The sequence below is a fragment of the Lissotriton vulgaris genome, chromosome 3_1 (assembly GCF_964263255.1).
Source record: "Lissotriton vulgaris chromosome 3_1, aLisVul1.2, whole genome shotgun sequence".
NCBI lineage: Eukaryota > Metazoa > Chordata > Amphibia > Caudata > Salamandridae > Lissotriton > Lissotriton vulgaris.
Window position 1 is genome coordinate 167,265,646 of NC_141689.1, and position 27,666 is coordinate 167,293,311.

Genomic DNA, 27,666 nt, shown 5'->3' on the forward strand with positions numbered 1-27,666 from the left:
CACAATCATTACTCACAGCACCTTGTATAGCATTTTTTAGTACTCTGTTGAATCTTTCAATCATGCCGTTACCACTTGGATTATATGGAGACGTAGTGCAATGTCTTATACCCACCTTCTTAAAAATAATCTTTGGCAATATTTGAAGTGAACTTTACACCATTGTCACTAATCAATAATACTGGTAATCCTTCACCAACAAAGACACAATCCCAAAAATGTATTACAACTTCAGAAGTGATTTTCTCAACTACTTTCAAAACTGGCCATCTGGAAAATAGATCAATAACACTTAAGACATACTTATTGTGTGCTCCTATAGGCCCATTATGTCAATGGCAACTGTGTGCCAAGGTGCTTTGGGAATAATAGGTTCAGCCATAGCTGGTCTCAAAGTTATTAGAGTTTTATCTGAATTAGCACACCACACACAATCCCTAATAATTCTTTCAACAAACAAATCCATTCCCGGCCACCAAAACCATTGCTTAATTTTTTGCTTAGTTTTCACTATACCACAGTGACCTTAATGACACATCACAACAATTTCTTTTTTAAAACTAGAAGGAGGGATAACCTTTCCATTCCGTATAATGTTACCATTCAATATTGAAAGTTCATCACGAATCTCCCACAATTGCTTCAACTCATTTGATAAATCTTGTTTATTAGACCATCCCTTTGAAATGAAAGAAGATAATTCAGTCAAAACGGAATCTTTCTTATAGGACGATTCCCAATCACTCCTGTCAATACAAGGTAAACCATGATCATGAACTAAAGCAGCCTGAATATTCTCCCATTCATGATCAGAACTATCCAAAAGATTGATTGGCATCCGTGAAAGAAAATCAGCTACTACAATTTCTTTACCTGGCACGTAAATTACTTTGTAAATATAATCCTGTAACCTTAAAGACATTCTGGCTATTTTGGGTGAAGCATTAAATAAACCTTCTGTAGTCAATAACCTAACTAAAGGTTTGTGATCAGTTCTGAGAGTGCAAGGTTTTCCCCAAACATAAGCCCTAAAATGCTCTAAGGACCAAATGCAGGCTAAAGCTTTTTTTTCTATCACAGAAAATGTTTCCTCAGTAGGAGACAAAGAACGAGAAGCATAAGCAATTATATACTCCATTCCATCTGAATCAAACTGTGAAAGCACACCTCCTAACCCCTTATTACTTGCATCCACAGTTATTACATTGTCCAAATCCGGGTCAAAAGCGCTTAAAGCTGGTGCTTTTGCAATCTCACATTTAATATTTTCAAATTCCTCATTGCACTCCGCAGACCACACAAACTTAGATTTGTTCTTTAATAATTGTCTGATATTAAAAATTTTACTCGAGAAATCTTTTACAAACTTCGAGTAAAATTCAACCAGACCTTCAAAAGATCTTACTTCATCTTTATTATAAGGATTCGGAGCATTTATCACTGAATTTACCAGGGAAGATTTAGTGGAAATTCCTTCTCCACTGATAACATGTCCCAGGTAAGTGATTGATCTCACACCGAACTTGCATTTAGAATGCTCCACAGTCAAACCTTTTTTTTCCAAAACATTTAAAACTTCTTTCAAGATGTTATCATGTACCGCTTTATCTTTTCCAAAAACAAGAATATCATCTTGAAAGCATCTCACGTTATGAAATTTACTGAATAATTGATGCATCAACCTTTGAAAGATTGCGGCAGCGGATGCTAAACCGAATGGTAGTCTCTTATATTGAAAACAACCCGAGGGGGTGATAAATGCAGTTAAAGATTTACTTTCATCAGTGAGTGGAATCTGATGGTAAGCGGCTGACAAGTCTATTGTCGAAAACCAACTTGCATCCTTAATCAGACTCAACATCTCTGAAATCTTAGGCAACGGAAACTTGTCAACCAGGATATCATTATTCAAATGCCTTAAATCAATGCAAAGTCTCAATTTTCCATTGCTGCGTCGAGCCACCACAATGGGAGAAATCCATTGTGATGACTCAATAGGTTCAATAATATCCGCTTGAACCAGTTTTTCAAGTTCCAGTTCAACTTCTCTTCTTAACACAATAGGAATGTTCCTTACCTTGTGCACCTTAGGACATGCATCTGGTTTCAGAACAATTTGATGTTTTAAATCATTTAACCTTCCAATTTTTTTTAAAGACATTTGGGTAGACATTCAAAATTTCCTTACAAAAATCTGAATTATCATCTAGTAACATTACTGTATCCTCACTGTTAGGGTTAAGTATTATTCCAAGACTCCCATGATCAATCCATCCTAGAACGGACGGACCTTTCTTTGAGACATACAATTTTCCATAGGCCTCTCTTCCTTTAAACCTAAATAGAAGAGGTCTATACCCAACTATGTCAATTTTCTCATTAGAAAACCCCACTGGTCGAATATCTGATGGTAATAATTCATTCCCAAGTTTATTTTCCAAATTGCTTCATTGACTATCGTATATGGGGAAACTGAATCCGCATATATTTGGACATCAACACCACCTAAAGATAATAAACAGAGAGGTTTCTTTCTGCTATTTTCTTTGTCAGTGATGTTTAACAAAAACAATTCTCTTGAATTTCCAGAACCCTTATCATCTAAAACAGTGTTAAACGAAATCTTTTTAACTGAATTCATCATCTATGCATTTTACCTTAACTGACATCTTTCTGTAACAAACTTTTGCGAAATGCCCTACAAAATTACAATTTGAACACTTATGTTTTAAGGCAGGACAACTCTTGCTGTTAGCGAGATGTAAACTACTTCCACAGCAAAAACATTTTAAACCTTCCTTTTCCTTTGAAGGATCATGTTTACTATTCTTTATATTAATCCTTTTATTTTTTTCAGACGATTTGTCTCTAATTTTACTGATGATATTTTAACTCTTGTCCTCTGTCTTGTTTTCTTTTTTTAGAGCATTAGCACTTCGGCTTGAAAGTTCTGCTTTTCTCACTAACGCTAAAATGTCTTTCAATTCAGAGTCACCATTAATCCACAAACGGTCTTGAATAGACGTGTCACAAGTATGCATAACAACCTGGTCTCTTATTAATTGATCTTCCAAGTGATCAAATTTACAATCTTCAGCTATTGATCTTAGAGCTGAGACGTACTCATCGATGGTTTCATTAGACTCTTGTTTTCTATGAAAGAATTTGTACCTTGTTATGCCAATGCAGACCTTTGGTGAAAAGTGATTGTCAAAGTCTTTTAAAATAATCACAAATTCATCCATGTCGCCACTAATTGTACTTTTTTGCATTTTTTCATAGGTCTTTAAACCAGCTGGACCCAGAAAATAAAGAAAAAGAGTTTTTTTCCTTTCTGCCCTCATTTTCTTATCGACATCAATAGACTTTATGAAGTTTAAAAAGTACGCTTTCCATTCCAACCATTTAATAGGAGGGTCACAACCAGAAGACCAAAATGGTAATGGATTTTTAATTGTGAAGTTTTGTTGAGAAGCCATATCAAAATTAACTGCTTCTCTCTTCTCTCACAGAAAATGCCTTTAAAATTCTTAAAATGTGAAAATATAACAAATAGTACCTTTATACTTCCATGTGTGAAATTCCAGGTGCTGAAGAAAGTTTTAAATGAGTTTAAATCAATTAAATAAACTGAACATAAATATACAAGTGTATTTTAACTCTCACTCAGTTTTGCGATGGTGAATCCAAAAAGTAAACAAAATCCAATATGGCGGCACGTTGTTCAACCTTTGCGTGACCTCGCGTACGTAATTTACATAGCACACATCAGCAGGAAACTTGCGTGCTCGTAGCGTATCGCGTAAGAAGTCACAGAGGAAAACGAACGTTACAAAGCTGGCTGGATTCCGTTCCTCGAGCGCGCACCTTTAAAAAATGCCGCAAATATTAAAAGCTGCTGGTGAGGTAAATCTTCATTTAAAAGTAAAAATAATACATTACCAAATCCAGTAATCACTGAGCTGTACGAGGGCCAAGAACAAATAATTTCTAAGTAATTCCTTCTTTTTTGAAAATTAAAAAATAAATGGTAAAAATCAATCTGAAAATGTTCTTGTGGGTTCTCTCCGTTGGTAGAGTATCGTCGCCAAATTTGATGAGTAAAGAATCCGGAATAATCCAAGTTTAAAGTATTTATTAAAATAACAAGGATACCAACGGAGCTTCCTTTCTTCAGTCCTTCTCCCTGATCAGCTGCCTCAAGTAATGCAGTATGTCCAGTGAGAACAACGATGAAGTGGAATGCTCTAACAAATAATAACATTCTACAAATACATATTAAGCTTGTGTAGCAACACGAGAACAAGTTCTTTAAAGGTATATAACACAACAGCCTGTATGAAAGGTTGGGTAAAGGATACATTAAGTCGACCTGGAATTTACCTTACACACATAGATGTTGGAGTGGGCGTAACAAAGAAGTATTTCTTAGTGGGAAAAATTGTGAAAACTCGCTAAGTGGTACACTTCTGTGTCAAGAAATTAATTTACATGGAGCCTGTGAGGGTTCATCTAATGACCTTTGTTGCCACTTGCACGGCACCCCAGCCACCCAAATAGAACCTGTTTTCAGGCAGCTTTCCAACGGCAGCTACGTTATGTTAAGTGACCACAGCTGCTGTGGCATGTTGCCAGGAACGGCCTATCTCGTCAGTGTTACATCCAGGGTCACTTGTTGTATGCAAGTATTGGATCCAAACGGCAAGCCAGACAAGGAGGCAACGATTTGGCCTTCATTGAATATCTCTTCTATTCGAATTGATACATTAAGCAGAATGAAAGCCATTCTTTTACAAAAAACTGTGCCTTTAACCTCGTCTAGAGAAATGTATGATCTGCAAGTTGCAAGGACTTCAGCAGAGATACATACATTATTATCAACAAACTGCCCTGTACATTTCGTAGAAATGTTAGGTCAAAATTTAAACATGTCAGATACCAGTGGCATCGCACATGTATTTAAGACAATTTTTTCGGGACTGTTAGCACCCTTTGAAGCAGTCCTAAGCATTTTCCCGAATTTTGTGCACTCTGTGTTCGGCAGCCTGCCTCTCATTTTGGGACTCGTAATAGGAATTCTATTTTTGTTCCTTCTGCTCCGATATGGCAAGTCCAGTCACCAGCGATACCCAGATTACCATGGAACAAACGATCCAGGCAATGCGGTACCAAAATAAGATAACACAGGTCCTCGACTTGGCTCGTCTAAGAGATCTGAATACCACATGGTTTCTATCATTCAGACCAAATCTGGCAAGATTGCATCTTACCTGTTCTACGATGCCTGCTCTGCGGAGAAGACATCAGTCTCTCACTTCCATCAGCAGTACCTATGGATGTCGATACTCTGATTGGTTCGGTAACGGCTCATGCAACTTGTTGTCCCCAGCGGCTACCAATTCTGATGACGGCATTCGTTAAGACCTCACCATTACGACTAGGTGGCGGTGAGGTACGAGATGAAAGCGGCACACAGGTACACTTTCTGTGAACATTGCTGATCCAGATAACGCTGACGGTTAATGTTAATGTTAATGTTAGTTGGGATTTGTTAATCGCTCGTACGCCCGGAGGCTTCATGGCGCTGTAGAAGGAGCCAAACAAGACAGTCAAAGGATAAGCAGTGCTATCAATAGTAAGCTTGAGAAAACAACCAGGTCTTCAGAGATTGCCTAAAGCTGAGGATGTTATCATTCTGCTTTATATGGCGAGGAAGAGAATTCCAGAGTACAGCAGCTTGATGGTCGAAGCAGCTGCCTCCGAGGCGTTTCCTTTTGAATGGAGGAACAATCAAAAGTGATTTGTAGGTGGATCGAAGGTGACGGGAGGGGCAATATTTTTTGAAAAGATCTCTGATAAAAGAAGGGCCAGAGTCGTTCAGAGAGCGGAACAGAATACACCCAGCCTTAAAGGCCACACGTTGCTCAACTGGCAACCAGTGTAGTTGCTTAAGGCCAGGTCTGATGGATTGCCTCCTGGATATGTTCAGCAGTAGCCTGGCAGCTTGGTTCTGAACAAGCTGGAGGCGTTTAAGCTCACCAATTTGGAGGCCGAGGTAAAGACTGTTAGAGAAATCCAGCCTGGACAGAACCAAGGAGAGGACAATCTGTGTAAGGGCTGCTGAAGAGAAAAAGCGAGCAATTTTTCTTATTTTCTTCAGTTGAAAAATGCTGGAAGATACCACCGCTCCAACCTGTCTTTTTAGCGAGAGGTCCTCGCTGATAAAAATGCCTAGGCTTTTGACCACGGAAGATTTAGTGGGGGGGGCTCCCATGTTAGTGGGCCAGAAGTTAGGGTTCCAGCTTAGTGGGCTCTGTCCGGGCAGGACCAGCTCGGTCTTGCCCGGGTTGAGCTTCAGATGATTGCAGCTCATCCAACTCAATATGTGGGACATAGTTCTTTGGAATACGTCCACTGAGTCAGTGTTGTTGAGAGGGAAGATGAGCTGCAAATCATCCGCATAATTGAAGATGGTTACATTAGCATGACGCAAGGAGTGCAAAAGAGGGCGTAAGTAAACATTAAAAAGAAGGGGAGATAACGAGGAACCTTGTGGTACCCCGCAGGTGGTAGGTATAATGGGAGCGGAGAAGGAGCCGCTAATGCATCTCACTCATCTCACTCATCTCACTAATGCATCTCGCTAATGCATCTCACATATGCACTATTTCTACTTATTCGGAAATGGCCCAACTTTCACCTACTGTGGTAGACAAATTCTTTGCCAGCCTATCTGAGTTAATGTTTTCTCCTAACAATGAGAATAACTCTTGAAAAACAAGCACACAGCGTTCCCTGAACTTTGATTTCGGCCTTCAGTTTTGATAAACAGAACTTCTAAAATTTGAAACTATTTTTTTACTACAACAAAATAATTTTTTCTCAACACCAAAATATTTCCCTTTTTTTGGCACAGAGTAATCTGCTTAATGAAGAACTATTCTTAGAGAACAAGATTTCTATTTTTTGATACCTAGAGACAATATTTAAACTTAGCCTCTAGCACATGTACAGTATTATATAAATCTGTGATGAAATGGTCTCGACCTTCTCTTCTGTATTAAGAGCCATTTCATAAATGTAATTTTGTGAATCATTCGGTCAGCATTTCAAATGTAAAACGATATGCATTGTTTGAATGATACCACTGCTTAGAAAACGTACAGTACAATACTAATTTTTCGTGTACAAACCATTTCAAATGCATTTTTTTGTATTTTTGGGGTGGGATTGTAAACACATGCTTAGGAATGTTATAACTGCTTAGTATTTAGTAAAGATGGACATCCTACGTGGAGTGGGTGTTGTGAACGTATCTAGGGCTCTAGTGTAATTTTCCCGATTCATGCCCTTATATAGGTATAACTTATCATATCCTTATATAGGCATTAGAATCATAACCATATTTAGACACAGCCAATGCAGTCCAAATATGGCATGGCTACTTCCACTAAGCTCCTAGAGTACAACGAGTTCTTGAAGACAACCAGCCTTCAGCAGTACGGGAATTCCCCCTGCTTCAGTATTGATTTGTCCCAGAACTCCTGGAGCGTGTAAAGAACTTTGAGTTCTCAGTGACGTTATTATGTCCACCCTTACGTCAAACTCAGCACCTTCCAGGGATAAATATACCCACATCTGCCCTATCAAACACAAGGTGGTTTGGAGCAGATCGACTAACAACTTGCCCAACGCCCTGCTGTAGCGAGTGCCGAAGGAAGCCGACCCTCCAGCTGACGCACTGAGAGAGACGCTGTCTTTTCTCCTGCCGAGAAATCCAGCTCCAGGGTTTCCCTGCTATCCTTGCGGGTTACTGGAAGATCGAGTCCTGAGAGAGAGATACAAGACCTCCTTCATTCTATAACCAACGTACGGAGCTGATTAGACCCTTAGAGAATTCTTGGATAGATTCTTGGCAGAAACTATTTAACTCAAGCTACACCTCACTTACTTCTTCCCTTGTACTAGACTTAGGTTAGGTACACCGGGGTAGGCGTATTTTAGATGCACCAGTTGAGAACTTTTAGTCATTATTTATCATTGTATGTATTTTATCTATTTTATGTATTTTATGGCTTAGAAACCATATCATGCTTTTGCAGTATTATTTCATAATACTCTTTTTACTGTACCACTTTACTTCATAATAAGTATTACGATTGTTGCAATTAACTTCTCTTGCATGAGAAAGAAGACTGCTCAATAAATAACCTTTTTATTGAAAACGCCAGTCTCTCTATTTCTCTGCAAAAACCCTGGTGAAACGAAGCATGCATGATTGACTGAGTGAAATAGCCATCTATTGTTTCCGCGACTCTGATGATATATTTCTTATTCTTGGGGAACAAAGTTGTCATGTTATATGGTTGTCAGAAACTAATCCCTTCTTGTGTATTCAAGAAAGTTTCTAGTGACCTCTGAGCTAGCTGGCATTCACAATTAAGTCCAACATATTCAATAGAGACCTAGTCGACTTCAGTCTTACGTCTAAACTATCCTTTATGTTATTCCAATATGCAGAGCCTATTGGGAATATAGGAACTACACTACAATGTCGTGTTATTGCCTGTTTGGTGTATCATTCAGCATTCACAGTGCCTGCATTGCAATGCATGAGGGATCATTTTACGTCTGAAAAGTGCTCTGAATCAACAAACATTATGTGCTTTAAGTCATGGACGCATTGTATTCAGTGCAGAAGGCTTTTAAGTCTGAATTATTGGCTTTTTTTGACAATGCTTGTTTTAAATTATACGCTGAGTAGCAAGGTCGCTATTGTATTTCGAAAATATAAAAATGAAGGGGCATATTAGCAAGGGCAATATCGCTGCTTTAGCCGGACCTTTTCCTGCTAAAGCGCGATAATTCTATCGCCCTATTAGCAAGTTGTCGCTAACAGCAATTAGCGACAGCTTTCTGACGGAAGCGACCGGTTTGGGTGCCGCTTTGCATGTCAGCGATACTTATCGCTAATGACATGCAAAGTAGGCGTTCCTGACCAACAGACCTGGTAAACAGCTACTAACAGGCCTATCGCCTATTAGCAAGGAGGACCTGGCTCCGGTTAGTAACGTGAAAAGTCACGCCAACCGGGGTCATCGCAGTTTTTTTAACACCTGCTATTTTTCTGACTTAACCATACCTGACGTGGGGGGTGGAATATGCTGATACGACCACAGGGTCGTGTCAGCAAGGTTTTCCCCCTTCCCCATGCAACATCGCTGGTTTTGTCGCGATGTTGGCCCTTCCCTCCCACTATCGCTGGAATATATATCACCTTAGCGCTAATTGTTGCTAATACAGCGTTAGCGTGGCAATATATTCCAGTGATAGCTGGAGATAAAAAATGTCACGCTAAGCGCGCTCTGCAATATTTATCGCAGTTTGTTGCTAATATGGCCCATAGTTTTTCATTCCCACTTTTTGTCAAACAATTCTGTTAGCCTACCGTAATACAGTAATACAAAAGCTTATTTAGAAAATCTAACCATTCACCATGGAAAAACAAAGCATTCTTGTGGCAAAGAAAATTATTAACTAATTTTGGAGTATAGTTGAACCAAGTCAACAAACTAAGGGGCATATGTACAAGCACCTATCGCCATCACAACGTCACTTTCAGTGATGTTGTGATGGCGATGAGGCCTCGCCTCATTTACAAGACAGCGTTAAGCCACTTAAAAGTGGGTGAACGCTGCCTTGTAAATAAGGCCCCCTTTCATGCTATACTTAGTGTGAAAGGGGTGGGCAGTGGGTGTAGTGGTGGTTGTTCAACCGCAAACCCCATTGTTTTTGATGCTGCCCCCTATTTACTAGGGCAACGTAAATAGGAGGCAGCGCCAGAATTAAGACCAAGCTAAACCTGACATTAACTTTTAGAAACGAGGAGAAATGCATTATTTCTCCTTGTTTTTGCTGTTTTCATGTGTGCTGCCTTGGACAGCACACATGGAAAAAGCAAAACGCTTTGGATTGTTTATGTGTAGAAAGGTGTCCCTTCCTGCACATAAACAAGCCTTAAAAAATGACAATTCCTAACTTTCATGCGTGCTGCATTAGGCAGCACACATAAAAGTGACAAAATGGCATTTCAGGATTGTTTATGTGCAAGAAGGGGCACCTTCCTGCACATAAACAACCCTCCCCTGCACACAGACACCCTTGCACTATGGTGTAAGGATGCCTGAGTTGGCGCTACAATGCTACACCAGCGCAGAGGGAAATGCAAGTCTGAACCAATCCAATCCAATCTTGTACATGTTTTGCTTTTATGGATACATAGTTATCTAAATAAAGTCTTTTGGATTGGATTGGATTGGCAAGTCTGTACCATATCCTTGTAAATATGGTGCAAACGTGTGTTTCTGAACTGGCGGAGTGAGCCGCTAGGCTATGATGGCTAAGGTGGATTCATTTTTACACATGCTCTTTTGTCTCGTTGGTTGCTAAGTGGCTAGGAGATAGTTTCTGCTTTATTTGTATTTTTATATAGAACAACATCTGGTAAGGTAAGAGACAGAGGCACAAGGAGACAGAATTCTCAGGATCACACAATTCGGACAAACATGCATGCTGGGATACATCTCAATCTCGTGTTGTTGAAATCATGACATTGTCAAAAGACCACGGGGCATATTATCAAGGGGGTTTATGTCTGCTTTTTTGGCTTTAAAAGCCAAGAAAGCGGAGATAAAATTATCTCCCTATTACCTAGCTGTCGCTAACACCAGTTAGCGACAGCTAGTAGGAGATAGCGACCATCTTGGGCCCCACTTTGCATGTCAGTGATATTTATCACTAATGACATGCAAAGTGGGCGTGCCAAGATGTTAGCGACTGAAAACAGTCGTTAACATCGTTATCTCCTATTACCAACTTTTGGAGATATTCGCGCTAAGCGCGAATATCTCCAAAAGCTAACACCTGCCCTGAGCAGTTCTTAGCCATGTTATCCAATGGGAGGTGGATAACATGGCTAAGAGCATTAGCTCGGTAATGCATGAATATCGCTGACTTTTCAGCGATATTCATGCATTGCGGCGATTTCTATCGCATTTGCGGTAAACCTTGGTAATTTCAAGGTTTATTTGCGGTAAAAATCGCCGCAGCTCAGCTGTAAGTTTTTGTCTCTAACCAAGCAATAGCGATAATTATCGCTATTGCTTGGTAATATGCCCCCACATCCTTGCCTGCCACGCTTCTCACGTTCTTTTACTGGATAAAATCAAGAGAATGAAGAAAGTACCTGTTGTGTGTGACTGTGTGTATTGTAATGCAGCATTTGTATAGCGCTTACTACCCCTATGTGGTGCACTGAAGTGGATAGAAAGCGGCTTGTGTGGAAGCTGTCAACATTAGCGCTTCACATGGCGTGTGTTTAAGTTTCAACAAAGATTTGCAGGTTGACTCTTAGAGTTTGCCTCTGGGTCATTTGGTGTGCTTTGAAAAACCGAAATGGATTATGGTAAAGTGATATAGAAAGAGTGTTTTTTTTTTGTGTGGGTGTGTCTCTGTCAGTCTCTGTATTTGAGTCTCTATGTATACTTGTGTGTGTGTGTCTCTGTGTGTGTCCACGCACAGGCACCCACACATATCTGGTGTGCATTTTCGCTTAAGGCAGCAAAACCTGGATGGCAAGCCCACTAAATCTAAACTCAACTAAGTAAAAGAAAATAGGTGTCGCATTAGTGAGCGTTGAAGCTATTCGCATTGTAAATAACAATACCTTTTATTTATTTTTTAAAAAGCAAAAAATAAATACAAGGCATTGTTATTTACAGTGCCAATAGCTCAAACTCGTATAAATGCGAGACCTGTTGCATTGCAGATGCTTTAAATGTATATTGTACAACTGCTTATGTGCTCATTTGTAAATTAGCCAAACAGTGCCGCCATGTGGGAGGGTGTGTTGTTCACAATTAAGCGCTGTTGCCCACCTGCTCAAATTAAGCACTGCTTTCATTAGGGAAACAGAAACCAGTATTATCCAAGGGTATCAGCAGGACTTTAAGAGGGCCGGGTCTTGACGGTGCTCAGCACCGTCAATTCTAAAAAGCAGGGGCCTCATTTATGAGAAATGACGCATCGCTGCGTGAAAGCAGCGATGCGTCACTTCCCGCGCTTGCAGCTGCCGTTTCGAACCATCTCGCCACCGGACGTATCGAGCCCTGCTGACTATCCTCAGACAGGGAGATCTTTTAACTTTCATCATCTTATCCAGCACCTCAAAATTAACTCATTGAAGCGTCAGAAACAAAAGAATCCATTGATATAGGCAAGGAAGAAATTACCAAAAATATAAAATCCTGCTGACTGATCACCACGTTAAACAATGAAGATTAATTCGGATTTTTAAGTACAGTATCATAACGAATAGACATATCCTAGGAATACTAGCGTCCCAGGATACTGTGTGAAAGGCCAAGTTGGAAACTCCACAGACCTCGAAATCATACTAAGGGCTCCGGTGGCTGATGCTTAATATCCTTTGTCAACCCTATCTAGGTGACTCCTGACAGCTAAGAATTATCAAAAAGAAGCAGACAACTAAACTGCATTTGATCGTTTCTTGAAAGGGGAATTGTATTTAGGAATATCAAGTGGCTACTCCAGGAAGAAGGCGCTGGTCGCCGAAACGCGCGTAGAGTCAAATAATTTTGCCACTCATCTTACTTAATTTATGAATTTATTGTTCATTGTATATTTTTTTAAAAGTGTTTTCACCTGCAATAAAATACTGCATGATTTTTAACTTTGTGTCACATTGAATGAAATGTTTTCTGTTTTAATTAATGAATAAAATATGATGTCTTTTAGCCAGCTGTAGTTATCTGTTTATTATCCTTTGCCAAGTACATATTTAAAACTGTTGATTGCCTAGGTTGTTACTTTACATATATATGAAGAGAGGTTTTACGCACAGTATAGTTCCTCTGTGGTGGATGACCTCCCCTTCCATGATGTCCTGAAGGATATCCTCACGAAAGAGTGGCTGGAGGTGGATAAGCAGGGTATTTCTCGATTCCTGGGGAAGCGATCTCGCCTGGCGGACTTTGATTCCCAGTTTCCTGCGATTCCGAAGGTTAATTCTCTTTTGTCTTCTATGGCTTCCTGCTCTTCATCTTTGTCTTCGGAGGAGGCTTCCCTGTCTGATCCGGTGGAGCGTAAGGTGGAATCTGCTCTCAAGCGTTCTTACGCCGCTTCTCACTTTGGGGTGCGTGCTAGCACTTATGCGGCCTATGCGTCACAGGTCCTGCTCAAGGATTTCGAGGGGCTGTTTGACTGTCTTCAGGATCATGGGGACCCTACTCCTGTGTTGGCTCAAATGGAGGTTTTGGCGCAATTCCTGTCAGATGTCACTTTTGATTCCTTGTGGGCCTTCTCCTCGGCTGCTGGGGCGGTGGTGGCTGGGAGGAGGTCTCTGTGGACAAAGCCGTGGCGTCTTCATGCTGCTCAGAAGTCTTTGGTCCATAAACTGCCTTTTGAGGGTCCTCGTCTCTTTGGGGATGCCTTGAATTGGATGGTGCAGCGCTCTGCGGAGGAGAAGAAGTTGTTGAAGTCTTTTCAGCCTGCTCCTAAGAAAAGGTCTTTTTTCCAGAAGCAGGGGTTTCAGGGGGTGTTGTCCTCTCAGCCCTTTCGTGGACGGCCCCGTGGTCGGGGGGCCGCGTTCCATTTTAAATCCCTTATCCCGGCCTCAGCAGCAACAGCAGCAGCAGCTGCCGCAGCCTCCCTCTGGTGCTGGACAAAAGTGACTATGCCGCTGTGGGGGCTCGTCTCCATTTGTTTCTGGACCGTTGGTCGGCTCTGATCTCCGATCAATGGGTCTTGGATATCATCAGGTGAGGTTACCGGATTCCCTTCCGAGGCCCTCCCCCTCTGGATTGTCTTCTGGTCAAGAGACCCAGTGCGGCGGTCTGCCATGTTGTCCGGCGTCCACTTGTTGTTCCAGAAGGGGGCGGTGGTGCCGGTTCCAGTGGAGGAAGTGGGCCTGGGGTTCTATTCCCGTCTGTTTCTGGTTCCGAAGCCCGATGGTTCCTTCCGTCCCATATTGAATCTCCGTTTCCTGAACAAGTTGGTGCGGCTGGATCATTTTCGGATGGTCACATTGCAGTCCATCATTCCCCTCATCCAGGAGGGAGATTTTTTTGGCTTCCCTGGACTTGGAGGATGCCTATTTTCACGTTCCGGTCCATCCTGCCAGTCAGCGGCTCCTGAGGTTTGTGGTCCAGGGGATGCATTTCCAGTTTTGGGTTCTGACGTTCGGCCTCTCCACTGCTCCCAGGACTTTTACCAAGGTATTGGCTCCTGCTGTGGGGGTTTTGCAACATCAGGGTTTCTCCGTGTTTCCCTATATTGATGATTGTTTGGTCTCTGCTTCCTCTTTCCCTCAGGCTCTTCTGGCGGAGGAGGCTACGTTGTCCCTGTTACGGGAGCTGGGGTTCAAGGTGAATTTGGCCAAGTCTCATCTGGTTCCTGTTCAGAGACTTCAGTTCATCAGGGGTCTGTTCGACACCTCTCTGGGGGCAGTGTTTCTCCCTCCTGTTCGGATCCTTTCCTTACAGACTCTGCTGCGGGATCTGTTGAGTCGTCCCTCTGCCCCGGCTCGTGTTTGGTTGTGGGTCCAGGGGTTGATGGCTGCGACCACTGCTGTGGTTCCTTGGTCTCGCCTCCATCTCAAGCCCTTGGTGACCCATCTGTTGGCTCGGTGGGACCCCTCCCGGGCGGATTACGGGACTCTGATTCCTCTCTCTCCTGCTCTGGTTCTGGACTTGGACTGGTGGCTTTGCACTCCCAACCTGGAGAAGGGGGTGCGGTTTTGTCTTCCTCCTCCCCTTTTGTTGATGACGGATGCCAGTCTCTGGGGTTGGGGGGCCACTTTGGGGTCCTTGGAAGCCAAGGGTTGGTGGTCTCAGGGAGACAGCACCCGTTCCTCGAACTGGCGGGAGTTGGCGGCTGTCTGGGAGGCGGTGCAGTTCTTTCAGGTTCTTCTCCTGGGGGTGAATCTGTTGGTTCGTACAGACAACCAGGTGGCTCGTTATTACTTGAACCGTCAGGGGGGGACCAGGTGCTCGTCTCTGAACTTGTTGGCCTCCATGATTTGTGCTTGGGCGGAATCTCATCTGTTGGCCTTGAGGGCGGGGTACATTCCGGGACGGTTGAATTTTCATGCGGACGCCTTCCATCTTCTGTTCTGTACCATCTCTCTCTTCCTCTGTTCCTGTCCCTTTGCCTTCGGTTCGGGACTCCTTGGATCGATCTTTTTGCGTCCCCTCACAACTCTCTCCTGCCCCGGGTTTGTTTGGAGGTGCTGTGTCCTCAGGCTTGGGCGGTGGATGCTCTTTTGATTCCCTGACCTTCAGGCCTTCTGTATGCATTCCCTCCCATTCCCCTCCTCCCGAGGGTGCTGCAGAAGATTCGGAGGGAGAATGTTTTGGTCCTGTTGATTGCTCCTTTCTGGCCTCGCCGCATTTGGTTTCCTCTCCTGCTGAAGCTGGCGAAGGGTCAGTTTGTCCGGCTTCCTTTGAGTCCATCTCCTCTTCAGTTTCCACTCCTGTCTCTGCCTTGTCTTCGTCGTTTGTAGCTGACGGCTTGGCTCTTGAGCGGTTGACTTTGGAGTCTTTGTGTTGCTCATCGGTGGTGGCTCATGACATCCAGTTGTCTCGCCGCCCTTCAACCCTTAAGTGCTATGGCCGCCATTGGGGTTCTTTTGTTTCTTGGTGTTCTTCTCATGGGGTGGATCCTGTACTGGGGGTTCCTACTTCTGTGTTGAAGTTTCTCCGGGATGGTTTTTTGAAAGGCCTTTCCCCATCCACGTTGTCTGCTCAGTGGGCGGCGGTTCGTGCTTGCCGGGGTCCTGGGGCCTCCTTGGAGGGTGTTGCTCCTTTGGTTAATCGGCTTCTTCGAGCTTTCTGCTTCGTCGGCCGGATTCTCCTGTTCTCATTCCTTCTTGGTATTTGCCTACTGATTTGCCTACTGTTTTGCGTGGTCTGCAGTTGCCCCCTTTTGAGCCTTTGATGGAGGCAGATTTGTTGTGGCTGTCCGCTAAGGTGGCTTTCCTGTTGGCCATTACCTCCGCTCGCAGGTTGGGTGAGTTGGGTGCCTTGCTGGTTTCGTTTCCCTATTTGCAGTTCCTCCCGGATCGGGTCATTTTGCGGCTTGATCCGGCTTTTCTTCCTAAGGTTTCTTCGAGTTTTCATTTGCAGCAGGAGGTGATTCTTCCTGATTTGCCTGCTGAGGGGGATTCCCTTGTTCCCCCTTCTTTGGATGTTCGCAGGGCTCTCCAGATTTACGACCAACGTTCCCTGGGGTTCCGGAGTTCTCCTGCCCTGTTTGTCTCCTGTGGGGGTGTGGCTAAAGGGAAGAAGGTTTCCACTTCCACGATCAGTCGGTGGGTCCGTTTGGCGGTCTGTCAATCTTACAAGTCTTTGGATTTGCCTCCTCCGTCTCATGTACAGGGTCGGTCGACGCGTTCTGTGTCTGCTTCCTGGGCTGAGGCGGCGGGGGTCTCAATCCAGGAGATTTGTAGGGCGGCCACCTGGCAGTCTCATCACACATTTGTGCGACATTATCAGCTTGATGTTTTACATGGCTCTGCTGACAGTTTTTCTGTTGCCGTCTTGAACGCTGTTGTTCATTGATCTTTTATTGATTAAAGTTTTGTACTCTGCATGGATCCCTGGTGTCCTGCGTGTTTTCTTTATTGGTTCTCTGCTTGTGAGTTCCTCCCGTTGTTAGGACTGGGACAGGGAGGACCCATGAGGGGGTAATGTCTTTTTACTTACCGGTAATCTTCATTACCCCGATTAGGGTCCTCCCCGTCCCAGTCCTCTTCCCTCCCACCCTCCCGCTGTGTTTGTGTCGGAGTCTTGTTGATAACAGGCATGGCGGTAGGTGGGCGGGGCTTATGTAGTATTGAAATACTGGCATTGTGATTGGCTGGGTGGAGGCAGGACTGCCTCACGTTGTTAGGACTGGGACGGGGAGGACCCTAATCGGGGTAATGAAGATTACCGGTAAGTAATAAGACATCTTCCGTCCGTCCGCTGGTACGCTTTGGAACCCGTATTGATTCCAAAAGGCCCTAGGGTGGGAGCCGCGCAAGCACGTGGCTCACGCCATGTGAGACCTAAAAAGGCCACAGCATCGCTGCTGGATGATGTTTGGGAGGTGAAAGGGGTGTTTTTCATTATTTAGTATGCAGATTTAACAAACAAGAGACAGGATCGTTGTTAAAGAAAAAAAGTTGTACTTACAGGATACCTACTCGCAGCACACCGCTTCTTATGCCTTGCAAGACTAAACACCAGCACTTGTTTACTGACTGATGGGCGCACTTTTAGATTAACAACACAGGCGCACGTGAACAATGGTGGCCGCAGCCCCCTCCTGCTGGGCTTTAATTGAAGGTAAAAAATTAACTGTGCGCCTGTGTTGCTAAACTTAAAAGGCGATTTAAGGAGGTCTCACTCCAGCAGTAAAAATTAAAAAACACAAACAAAAAGCATACGGGCACCTTATCAAATAAATAACTAAAAGCCCACTGCATCGCTGCTAGATGATGTTTGGGAGGTGGGAGGGGTATGTTTGCAGGCAAGCTTTACAATGTCTTATTAAATAAATAAAAGAGCCACAGCGATTGCTGCTCAATGCTAATTGGGGAGTGGGAGGGGTGTTCTTTGAAGTCAAGCACTAAGGGTGCTGTATTAAATAAATAACTAAAAGGTCACAGCATCGCTGCAGCCATTAAAGGTAAAACGCGGCATGGGACGCTTCTAAAAAGATAGTTGTAGTCCAATAGGTCTTGCATTTAAATGCGAGACCTATGGCATTGGAAAGAAGTGGCTGCCATTGTTCCAGCTGCTTGAAAAGAGAAAGCATGCATGGCACGCTGAATGCTAGCAAAGCACGTTGTGCCTGCAGTAAGAGAAACTCAATACAGAAAATAGTACTTACAGACTAAATAAAGCATACCATGTAACAACCGAAGTCAAAGGGCCAGTCGCCATTGACAGTTACAAATGAAGACAAGGCGGTACTAAGAAGGGACTAACAAGCCTATTTATGAATTTAGAAGCCAGCATTTACAAAGAACAATGACAATCCAATGACAAATATGGGCAGAGAGTGAGAGGGACTTATATTCCATACTCCAGTACAACAAGTCTTGCAGAGCAGTGCATGCGCGCTGACTCTAGGCTCGACCTAAAAAGAGTGTGCTATATCATGGACAAAAGTTTTAAAAAAACAATGAAAGGTTCAAAGTCAGGTCATAGCGCAGCTTTCCAAGTTCAATGAGGATGTCACACCAGCAACCTCGATTCAGAACAGGTGGAGGCACAGAGAGAGGCCTCCTATGTAGCTGGAATGACCTAATAGTCACTGTGGAGCAGCTGCCCTATTGCTTCTCCACCTATGGACAGGCTCTGACACTTGCTATCACCATAGGATACTACAAATACTTCATCATCTTGGAATACCTCAACATGCTGTGAAATAATTTACCTCTGAGAAACTGACAAGAATTGCTTTGAAATCACTGTAAAGTCATGTTGATAAATGCAATGCCATTTTGTTTGTGCATATTGCGCATAACCTGCATTGCTTTCTTACTTCTGACATACGTATCCTCACTTTCATTTTTGTTCTTGGCACAGCTCAGCGGGGATTCACAAATGACTAGCTGAGTGTTTGGAAGTTTACATTTCTTGTATCTTTTCCAAGGTCCTTTTTTGTTCCTCTCATGAAAAAGATATCTATTTGCTGACTGAGATTCGGTTTCTGTCTCATGCATTCTCACTCATAGTATTTATGTAGAAAACATATAAAAAGGTATGTCAATTGAAGAGGTGTTAGCATTAGATGTGATGAGTGGGTGGGAAATGCTGCCTCTGCGCATAGCAATATCATACTTTGCTTGTTGTGCTGAGTACATTTGTGCAGAATTCACGTCGGCATACAAGTAGTCTGCCTCAAAGACAGACAAAAGCTTGATGTACCAAACAAAATTCACATTAAAACCCTCAACCCAACATCTTGACATCTCTCTGTCCGTTATGACTCTTCTCTTATTCAACATTTCCCTTAGACGTCATTAGATCAGTCAACCTCGTCTATTACCAGCTCTACCTCTAGCCTATGCCTGCTCGGATCAATGCACGTAAACAACATTCTTAGAATGTTCACCCCTGTGCAGTAACCTGCTTACTGGACTGTGATCACATGAAATACCAGCCTTAGGATACTCTTTGGGCAGCTCGGGGCCACTTGCAGCCCACCTGACCTTACACGTGGCCCCTGGTGGACAGCGGCACTGAGCTGCAGTCCACTCGAGTGAGCACCAACATTCTGAAAGATGTTAAATGGGCAAGTACCTATATACACATTAACTGAAGTAAAGGAAAAGACGTGGCAAAGGTTTTTATCGAGATTCTACAGCACACATGTAAAAATATGATAAAGGCTCTTCCAAATTCAAACACATTTGTGCCTCTAACATCTGGTCATGATACACCTTGGTACGTTAGATTATTCCACTGCATTTAGAGTCATTTATTTAAAATGATAGCTGTTCAATATACGCTTGAAAGTATTCATGCCCTACGCTCATCTCTGAAGTCAATCGCATTAGTAAAGCACGAGGCACATCAGCTGTCATGGGCACCCTCTATCTGGCATAGGTCATTATTACTCATGGAACACCATTATAGTCTATTAATCATACACGAGAGAAGTTCGTGTAGGGCGCACATCATGAACTGATGTAAAAAGAAAAAGGTAGACAAGGTGAAGTAAAACAATAGCCCAGGATTCAGCAATTTTCTGAAGCCGGGCATCCAGGGTTGATACTAGGGGGCAGATGTATCAAGAAACCATTTTGCACTTCTCTAATAGCGATTGTTAAGGAATCGCTATTTGAGAAGTGCAAAATGGTATGTATGTAGAATTTTGCTATTTTTTAGCGAGTCCTTAAAATTCCTTAATTGCGATTAGCAAATTGCTAATCGCAATTAAGGAATTATTTTCCCATTCATTTCTATGGAGGCCCATAGGAATGATTGTGCAGTAATTCTCAAATTGCGAATTCGCAATTTGCTAATCGCAATTTGAGAATTATTTCAAGGGTGCAGGGGTGTCTCAAAGACACCCTGCTGCACCCCTCAAATCTACATGTGTGTGCATGTGGCACACATACATGGCCTATGGGCATGTATGAGTGTCACATGCCACCCTTACAAATGCCAATTAGGGCTTTTTTGTAAAAAATCGCAATTTACCACCAACTACAAGTTGATGGTAAAATGCGATTTTTTTACACAAATTCGCACACCAAAAATGTGTCATACATATCATTTAAGGAATCGCAAAATTTGCGATTCCTTAAATGCTGTGCAAAAGAAGGAATCGCAAATAATTGCGATTAAATAAATTGCGATTATTTCATACATGTGAAATATCGCAAAACGGCCGTTTGCGAGTCGCAAAGGCCGAAAATCTGCGATTTTCAGCCTTTGCGAGTCGCAAAAGCCTTGATACATCTGGCCCTAGGTTTTCTGGTTTTGCATTGTGCAGTTCAGCCACAAGAGGGTACCTCGTTCACTCTCTTATATTACATCAAATGTTAATGCTTTGTCTTCTATTGATTTTTTGCACATGAGGCTAGAGCAAGGGTGGCAGACAGGAGCCACATAACAGCTCGGCTTGTGTCTTGAAGATCCAAAAGAAACGCATGCTGACCGAGAGCCGGGCATCGGGCTCAAGCTTGACCTGAGCCTTCAGTGTGTCGCCCACCTCTATCACAAGACAGCAATTAGGGTGCAAATGAAGTACATATTTTCACCATGATCGAACGATCACAGTGTGGGACTCCTTGTTTTATGCTCCATAACTTTCTCACTACACCACATATCAGGGAGTGGACTATGAGATTGGGTGTTCTCTTACTCATGGGTAAAATCCAATACTTACTGGGTTACAGTCCTGTTTGCCTATCACATGCGTACTACCATTGTTTATTTTGATTTAAGTACTTCTTATCAAACAAGTGGCGACTGCCCAAAAGCACGCAATGTTCACAAGGGGAGGTGGAAAACATGTCTTTTGTTCCATTGTTTTTATCTCACTCATTACACAACAGCTAGGCTGTAAGCTGTGAGACTCAGGCAGTAACTCACACACAAGAATGCCATTGTATTGTGGAACCTGCCCAGACATTTAATTCAGCGCTCACAAAGTGATAAAGCCAAAACTTAAGCATGAAGGCTACAAGTGTCTAGCAGTCGAGGTTTAATATTTGTCTGCCCACCTCAGTGAACTGTACACTTTGTTTGGGTGGGGGAGGGGTATCTCTGTCAAGGAATATTTGTAGCACTTGCTGCTTTAACTCATTCTGTTTCTAAGCGCTCCTAATGTTTACACATAAGACTCAAAAGGAATAAGGAGATTGTGAGTACAAAAATTCTGCTTCATTCCAATTCAATAATTGATTTTTCCTTTGAACACTTGACCCACCAAAGGTAGCAATAGTAAACAGAAAAGGCTTATTCTAGGGGGGTTAAACAAAATACCAACTCAGATAGAGTATAGCATAATACTGTCAAATCAATGCCTCTTCTACAGACTAGGGGCCTCATTTAGAGGGCAGTGTTTAATGAAACCCTTAAAATAACTCCACAACTCGCAGTCCACACTGGGACATGCTTTGTCCACCAATGCCCACTGTGCATCCCAATACCACTACCCCCACCCTTCTGGCATCAAATGCGGCCTCAAATATGTCAACCAGAGATCATACCTTCTCAAACCTTAGAAAATGGTCGCAAGAACCCGTGTCATAGAGGAACCTGTAGAGCTATAACACGATAACTGCAACGCAGTGGTCATCATCACGCTCAACATGGAAATAGCCCCAACGTATGATCGAAAGAAAGTAAACATTCTTCCAACCGCACACCCTACAAGGTGTAGTATTTTACCCATGTAGGCAAGTGCTGGAGTATCCCACATAGAAGCAGTAGGAAATAAAAAGAAATGTTACAATAGGAACCAAATACGAGTCTTGCCAACCCCCGCATCAACCCCCATAAGGGTATTTCTATTCTTGCGGCTTCCAGTCCACCCACAGAGCTTTGCATGTCATACTTTTCTTCATGGTTCTCCCTCCCTGGGTGCCTGCTGGCATAATGCCTTGTACAGCTCTCTGCTGTTTACCATCTATGTAGGCTCTGTATAATTACTAATATAAAAAGCAATGCATGCTATCGCTTTGCTCAGCACCAGCAGGACGCTGGTGGCATCTCCTTTGGTTTGGCACAACGCTAAAGCGCTTTGAGGATTGGAAACCGCGCCAACACGCCTGCCCACTGCAACCTCAGAGAATCCTCCCTCTGGATACCATTTACAAATTAAATCACTTTTATAACACTGATGCTGAACACACAAGCCTGCTTCGAATTATCCGCCAAGCCAGTTGGATGATGAAATGGGCTCCTCGACAGCCCCACCCGCGCTTTTAAGACCTGCCCACGGCTCTCTCAAGAGTTTCATTTGAAGACAGATGGTGCCAAAAAATGTCTGTGAAATCACTGGGAGAAATCTAATTTTAAACCCAGCTCTGCTTTTCCTTCCAAGGTTCCTGCTCAGTCAGCCTCCTCTGTCAGGCACACACATGGCTACTACAAGAGACTCTTGATTCTACACATTCCTGAGGGGCGAATCACTGTCTTGGCAGAGGACACCATGACTACTCTGAAGAGTGAGGCCAACGCTGCCTCCACTCTGGGGTCAGGGCAGTGTGACAGCACAGCCCCAGGCGGCCCGTAGACTCTGCGTTGAGAGATGCTGGGGTTGTGCTTCCTGTTTGTTTGTGTCCATGGGTTTACTGGCTGCCGCATCTTATAAGTCATAAGATGACAAAGGATGAGAGCCGTATGATTGAACCACCGCTACCATTCCTTTCAACTGTGCCTTTTGAGGAATTGGAGGAGTGGAAGACCTTTAAGCCAGTCAAAATCTGCTATTTGCTATTTTTAAATTGCAGAGAGCTACAAATGAACAGCTGCTTACCTTTGGTAATGATCTTTCTGTGGATATACAAACTGCAGATTTGTCACTTAGAATTCTACCCAAGCACCAGACTGGACCTGGAAACTATTCTTAAGCAGTTCTCTCGACCTCTGCTGGATTGCGCCTTGTTGCTTAAAGTTGGATATGTATCATCCTGGAAGTGATGGAGGAGAGCTGCATATAACCACCACCCCTGGAAGCGTGAACAATTATTGCCACCAGTGTGCTAATTTCTAATCTGGGCGTTTTTAGATGTTAAAAAGAGGACATGTCTCAGAACGGAGTGCTGGTAGCGTAGCGAGAAATCTGCAGTTAGATAAAGTATCCACCAGAAAGAGCATTTCTGAAGGTAAGTAACTTCGGGGTAGGCATGGGCGGAAAATCCGTTCCGCTCGCGGATTTTGCGGATTTTCGGGAAATCCGCAATCCGCGAGATTCGCGAATCTCCCGCAAAATCCGCAAATCCGCGAGCAGCGGATTTTGCTCGCACTGCTCGCACTGTTCGCGTGAGTTCGCGTGAGTTCGCGCCCCGCGAATAAGTGCAAAATTGCAGAAATACGATCTTAGCAAAACTGAAAGTAACTACTTACCAGGTTCAAAAGTTCAGGCTCATCATTAGTAGCCATTTCCTGTAGTGCTTCCTGAGGGGCCCCTCCAGAGTTCAATTGCCAGTTGAAACTATTATGTGACCCTGCTCTGAACCTCAGAATAGTTACACATATGCCACAAAGGTCCTGAATTACAGCTAAGGGAGACAAGCAGGAGCCAGGCTGGAAGTTAAAATCCATTAATCAGCCCCTAATTCATTATTGTCAGTTGGGGCAGGGCAGGTGTTGTAACTAATTTTGCAACAATGAAAGCACTTAGCAAGTGCAAAAGATCACTAATCAGGGCGCACTAAGGAAGCAGGTGCCAGCTAAAAAAATATTCTGTGACACATTAATCAGCCCCAAATTAATTCAGGTCACTTGAGGCAGGGAAGGTGTGCTTTGCTTTGCCGAAAATAATGTACACTGGACAACCAGAGGGTGTGGTGATGAAACAGAGGGTGGCATGGGTGGGCCAGAGGGTGGCATGAGTAGTCAGAGAGTGGCAGTGGTGACAGAGAGTGGCAGTGATGAAGAAGAGTGTCCCAAACAGGCTGGACACGTAGAAACAACAAGTTCGCAAAACTTGCGACCCGACAGGTAAGTTCGCAAATTGCGAAATTGTGAAAAACCCTCGCGAACTGGCAGAAACACGGGCGAACACAAAAAAAAAAAAATCCGCAAATTCGCGGGAATTCGTGGATTTTGCGGATTGCGAATCCGCAAATCCGCAAAATTCGCGAACGCGAGATCCGCAAAATTCGCTCATGCTTACTTCGGGGCATATCAGCAACAACCAGCGATAATTATCGCTAAGCGCACTTAGCGCTAGGATAATTATCGCCGTATTCCATCGCGGAGATAGCATACTATCAGCAACGCTTATCTCCAAGCAATAGAAATCCAAGCTTTAGCTACGAAACGGTGCGATTATCGCTGGAAATTCAGCGATAATCGCACTGCAACAGGCGATACCTTGCTGATAGGGCACGGTGGACTTAGCCATAATATCCACATCCCATTGGATATTATGGCTAAGTCAGCTTTGAAGCAGGCTTAATAAAACCTGCGTTATGCACGGTTAGCGCTACTTTTAACATCGCTAAAGAGGTTAGCGATATCCTTGTTGATTGGAGTAATGTCGGTTAGCAACATTTTCCATGGAAGCTTGCCAAGGTACGCCCACTTTGCATCTCATTAGAGATGCAAAGCTGGGCGTTGGTGTAAAGGGTGCCAAGGTAAGGATTCACGCAATAGCGTGACCTTGCTGATTAGGCGATATAATTATTGCCGCTTTTTGCCTAAAAACGGACGCAAAAGCGGCGATAATTGTTTTATGCCGCCTTGATGATATGCCCCTACTTCTTCTGATAGAGACATCTAATCACAGATTCCTCACCTTAGTATAGATACCAAAGTAGTACCTCCCCAAGTGAAGGGTCTGTGCAGTAGACTCAGATCAGAAAGTCCAGCGGGACCGAGCAGGCAAAGTGTCTTTCCTTCTGGACCTGGCCGTCAAGGCACAGACATTCGCGTTGCTGCCTAGCAGATGTCAAAGACAGGCACTTTGCAAGCCATCACAGTGCTAACAACCGTAGCCCTAGTGGAATGGGTTCTGTTGGACTTGACCTTTTTCCTGAAATTTTTCGCTTTTCGCTCCCCTAATTCAGGATGTCCCCCCCTCATAATAAAGTTGTATAGGCCCTGTGAGGTTAAGATGCCCGGTGTAATATTAAAATCAATGCTAAGGTGCAGGTGCCCTCTTCCCCCAACATGCCTGCCACTGACCCCTGCTACTGCAGCGTGGTCTTGTTAGGCGCACTCTAGTAGCCAGGAGCTGGCTGGAACCCCTAAACATTGTATCTATTCCAGCCTGCCTTGCCTGCCCACAGTTAGAGTAGGGAAGCTCCTGGAACCTTCTAGAATAGGGGCAGAGTCTGTTTTTGCCGCCTTAGAGGGTGGTCACCTGACCTGGGCTTATAAAAGAAAAGGGAGGGAAACTTTCCAGTCAGTTGGGGCATCACTGACCTGGGGGATCCTACGCAGGAGACTTAGGCAGTAGGACCTAGTCAGAAACCAATACCACTGGGGGTGACAGGGTTTAGGCGCTGCCCACCAAGCTGTGTAAGGAACACTGAACTAGCCCACTGATCTGGCCCGACGGGAGGGGAACCCAGGGACCACCTGCAGTGACCTTCTGAGGAATCCTGTCAGCAGCCTTCAACTCAACCCCCCCCTCTCAAGAAACCAAGGAACTGCTTCCACAAAAGGGCGCCAGAACCACCAAGCGCCGAGAAGACTACTTGCCTGTGCTACAAAGGACTATTGGGGATCAACCAGGTACAGGCGCTGTATCCACACTGCGCCCCTTGCCACAACCTGTGCCCCTTTGCTGTCCTGCCACAGTCGTGTGGCCTTCCCTGCCAGAACTTGTCTGTAAAGTGTCCCCCTGCTGTGCACTGGGCCGCGCTGTGCCTGAATTGCTGACTGCCCCCTGAGGTGCTGTCACACTCCAGCATTGCCTTTATCTGCACCCCTGTGCCCACTTGAGAAGCGCCGTTGTGGAGACTGCCCCCCGAGCGCTGATTCTGCCAAGCCTGCTGCCTGCGGCCGAAGCGCCGCTTATCCCCACGTGTGTGCCCCGGCGCCTAGGCCCTTGAGTGCTGTGTCCCAAAAGTGCTGTCCGACTTACCGCTATAGGGCGGGAGACCTCTGAGCCTGCCTGCCCCCGCCGTGCCACCGGTGTCCCCGTTGTCAACCTCGGCGCCCCCCGGTACCAGGAGAGGGCCGCCGCTGCATTGTTGAGGGCCGCTATCACCGCCGCAACCCGGCCCAAGAGTGAAGAATCCCCGCGGCGGCCCCCGGTGCCTGAGGTAGGCCGCCGCGACTGAGTAGAGGCCGCGCTAGGCCTGGAGGCCTGTTCCCGCATCACGTGACTGGGGACGCGGCGTCCCCGACCACACCCCCATCCGGCGCTGCGCAGCGATTGGCTGCAGCTGCCGCGCCCACCATGCCTGCACTACGATTGGCCGAGGAGGCCGAGCCCCCCTCACGGCAGCCTCTGGATTGGTTTCCAGGCCTCAGACGTCATCGTAGGCCCGGGAACAGGGGGAAACACTGCCGGAGGTCTCCGAGGAGAATAGGAGCCCTCCCCCTTACCGAAAACCTCCACAAGGGCCCTGCTAGGGCGAAGAAATCAGGTAACCCCCGGGGAGGAGGGTGAAAGGCCACAGGAGGCCTCGAGTTCGCCCCTCCCCATGGGAAGATTATTGTTGGTCCCTGTTGGCCCCTGTTTTGCCCCCAGGCCTCCGGGAAACGAGGTGGAGCCCTGCCTTGACAGTAGAACCCTCCAAGAGGATTTAGTGACAGATCCATTAGCCGATTAAACCCTCGAAGGCTCATCTTTCTGCCAGGATCTGATTAGGGCCAAACTCCTTGTTGCCTGGGCCTGGTTTAGCTTCGCCCTAATGAGATGTTGATTTCGGCCTGATTTTCAATGACCTGTTTAATGCTCCTTAATGAAATGATTGCCTGCATAAGGAGATAGGTATACTTGATGAAATGTTTTACTCCTGCTTCACAGAAGGTGTTACACTAGCCTAATGTTGTGACTAATGAATGCCTACAGGGATGTAATTAAAAGCCCATTGCTGGGTAATGAAACGTTTAACCCTTCAACAAACTGGGTTAATGACATGCTGGTTTCCTGAAATGTTTATTCATGCTTAATGAAATGTTGTCCACTCCCTACAAAGTGTTATTGCAGAGGTCATTGTGGCAAATGCTGACTACAGAGGTTATTGAGGTAACTGCATTTGTGACCTGGTTAATGCAAATATCAACTGAGTTCCCCTTCACTGAGCTCCTTGCCTGTACTCCCATGAAGAAGGGTTTACCGATGCGTAATGAAAGGGGTATCCTCGCTTCATAACCTGTTGAAGAAATGCCTACAGATCTCTAACGAAATGTTTGCCTTACATAAGGGGATGGTCATTCTTCTTCCCACGGGGATGCTTAT

The 27,666-nt window shown here is 44.5% G+C and overlaps 1 protein-coding gene across 1 annotated transcript in view; it reads right to left on the bottom strand.

Annotated features, from left to right (window-relative positions):
• Window positions 1-26,474, bottom strand: part of IL11RA (interleukin 11 receptor subunit alpha) — a 648,138-nt gene extending 621,664 nt beyond the window's left edge. The window contains exon 1 of the mRNA XM_086960265.1: window positions 26,341-26,474. The gene's annotated coding sequence lies outside the window, so the exon portion shown is untranslated. The remainder of the gene's footprint in view (window positions 1-26,340) is intronic.
• Between the last annotated feature and the right edge of the window lie 1,192 nt (window positions 26,475-27,666).